This window comes from Erinaceus europaeus, chromosome 13, assembly GCF_950295315.1.
Source record: "Erinaceus europaeus chromosome 13, mEriEur2.1, whole genome shotgun sequence".
Lineage (NCBI taxonomy): Eukaryota > Metazoa > Chordata > Mammalia > Eulipotyphla > Erinaceidae > Erinaceus > Erinaceus europaeus.
Window position 1 is genome coordinate 63,560,822 of NC_080174.1, and position 2,964 is coordinate 63,563,785.

At 38.4% G+C, this 2,964-nt stretch overlaps 1 non-coding gene across 1 annotated transcript; it reads left to right on the forward strand.

The window, feature by feature from the left end:
• Positions 1 to 2,081: 2,081 nt before the first annotated feature.
• On the forward strand, positions 2,082 to 2,271 carry LOC132532607 (U2 spliceosomal RNA). The gene has a single exon (XR_009544538.1). It is a non-coding gene; the product is annotated as a U2 spliceosomal RNA (small nuclear RNA).
• Positions 2,272 to 2,964: the final 693 nt, after the last annotated feature.

Below are 2,964 nucleotides of genomic sequence, written 5' to 3' on the forward strand. Positions count from 1 at the left end.
CCTCTTCCCCTCCCATTTTCTTTCTTCTTTTTTTTTTTATTGTTGTAGTAACAACTCCCCCCTCCCATTTTCTATCCAGAAAAATAAATTAGTTCATTGGTATTAAAATGATTGGTATTAAAAGAGATAATACCAATAATTTTCAGCTCTTTTCAAAAGTAGAAAAGAAGGCATCGGGAGCACAGTGGTGGCACAGCGGGTTAAGTGCATATGGTGCAAACCACAAGGACCTACGTAAGGAACCCTGTCCCCACCTGCAGGGGGTCACTTCACAAGCAGTGAAGCAAGTCTGCAGGTGTCTATCTTTCTCCCTCTCTGTCTTCCCCTCCTTTCTCCATTTCTCTCTGTCCTATTCAACAACAATGACAGCAATAATAATAACAATGATAAACAACAAGGGCAACAAAAGGGAAAAATATCCTCCAGAAACAGTGGATTCATAGTGCAAGCACCAAGACACAGCAGCAATAAATAACCCTGGAGCCATAAAAAAAGGCATCATTTGTACGCTCACACTACACCATTTTACAACAAGCTGTGAGTGAGCTAGCATTTTAAAATGAACACTCCATCTTGGTCTCCCACAATCTCTCACCCTCTCTCGGCTCTTATCTTGTCTCACTTTTATAGCAAAGAATATTCTCATGCATTGCATGTTATTTAGCTAGGTTAGTCATGTGTAGGTGGGGAGGAGCCAGTGAAAATGAAACATCAAGCCCCACTGGATATTGGAGGCTATTTTAGCAATATGTTTCAAAGTCTACAAGAATAGACCACCCTGACATGGTGAATGTGCTCTGGAGATTTGTTAAATCACTGAAATAAATGGGACATCTGCTAGTCTCCTTTCTGGGGAATCTTTTTCCTTTATCTCATTTTTTTCCACCTCTATAAGATAAGCTTTAGATCCTAATCTCAGAGTAAGGCAATTTTGAGATAAGAGTCTGCAATCTTCCTAGATTAAATTAAATTTGTTTTCTTTGTAAAACACAAAGCAGAACTTACATTGGAGTTGGTGTATTCAGTTACAGTTCCTGAGGATAGAATGTAAACCGTGGTGTCTATGGCTAATAACACTATATTATGTATTTAAAAGTTGCTAAGAGAGATTTTAAATGGACTCCTCAAGAGAAACAAATTTCTGGCTGGGGAGAGATAGTGTAGTAGTTATGTTAAATGTCTTTCATTCCTAAGGCACCAGAGGTTCCAAGTTCAATCTCCAGCATCATCATAAACTGGTATGGATCAACCGGCCAATGCCCATGTCCAGTGGAGAAGCAATTGAGACAGTGGATACCACAAGTGGAGCAAGTTGCAGGAAAGAGACAATCCTGTTAATTTTAAGAATTGTATTAAAATCAAGAAATGCTCTCATCCTGAAAATTAGCACATTTGAGCAAAACAGGAATCCTTTATGGCAACCTAAAACTCACATGTGAACTATTTAACACCCCCAAAATCACATTCCACCAATTTTTACTATTGCATATAGAAGAAATTTCAGTGGTCCAGGAGGTGGTGTAGTGGATAAAGAATTAGACTCTCAAGCATGAAGTCTTGAGTTCAATCCCTGGCAGCCCATGTACCAGAGAGTTGTCTGGTTTTCTTTCTCACTCCTCCTATCTTTCTCATTAATAAAGAAAATATTTTTTTAAAAAAGAAAGAAATTTCAGCTTCATAACATGATTCATAGTCATTCAGAGGAAGACTTCTGAATATTGGTCACAAGACACATACTGGATGCTTTGAATAATTCTGACAATCTATCCTCTACCACCTCCGGGAAAACTCAGTGGCTCTCAGCTGTTTCCACAGGCCCCTCTGGCCACCCTCCTTTAGTCCATTTTGGATATTACAGGCAGAGCAAGACAGTTTTAGTCACGCTGCCATGGCCACTGCCTCACCCATGACCAGATCAAGTGACATCAGATAGAGAAATTCTTTTTCAAAATAGAGAGGGAAAATGACCAGCGTGCAGTCCAGTGTCTAGTTATTCCTATAATTTAGTCAAAGTAGAAAAGGAGGCAGACCTTAGACTTAGATGACTTGAGGAGGGTGCTGGGGAAGAGTGGAATTTTAGCATCACTTCTTGGCCTTTTGGCTAAAATAAGTGTGCTCTCTGTTATTATTAGTTTAATATCTGACATGTCTTCTACTTAAGAACAATGTATTAACTATATTTTTGGAGTTTGGAACTGAAGTTAGGGCTTGCTCCATCCACTCTGCATGTTGGCATGGTATTATAGTGCTTCCAGAAACAATGCTCCCCTTCTGGGGGTTAAAATGAAATGTTTAAGATAAACTGTCAATGCTTATTTCCTGCTTTTGAAATGGAAGATTTAGGCAAGAGCATGCTCAGACCAGCCTTTCTTCTCCCTTCTCTGAGGTAAATTTTATACAAGGAGAAGTGAAAAGCTGAATTTCTGAAAGATTATTTCTCACACACTCCCCTTCCTTCAAAGACAGTTGTCTTGACAGTTCTGTTTTTTTTTCTTTTCACCTTCAGAGTTCTGATAAAGCATGCGACTTTCTGACACATTATATAATTAAGCAAGTAAAGCTTCTCTATTTGATAATTACTTTGATAAGTGGGGAAGAAGTGAATAGTGTTACCAAACTGCTGTTGGAGAAGCAGGAGAATGTGCATTTATTAAATGAATAACATAAGTGGAGATGGAAGATGTGGTTTCCAAGTGGATTTGTTTAAAACTATTAAAAGATAGCTTATTTTTGAATATATATATATTCTGGTTAGATGTCTTTCAGTGCTGTGCTGTTTGAAAGTATAGTGTGGTAGTCTTCCGGGAATTTCTCATTGTCTTGTCTCTGCACTCTTAGTTTGAGAAGATTTGACTGCAGTTAAGTAGGAAATAAACTCACTAGGCATATTAAAGGCTTTTTTTCCTAAGGAAGTAAACCAGCCTAATGCTTCAGAATTCACATTCTAAGAGCTGCAGAACACAT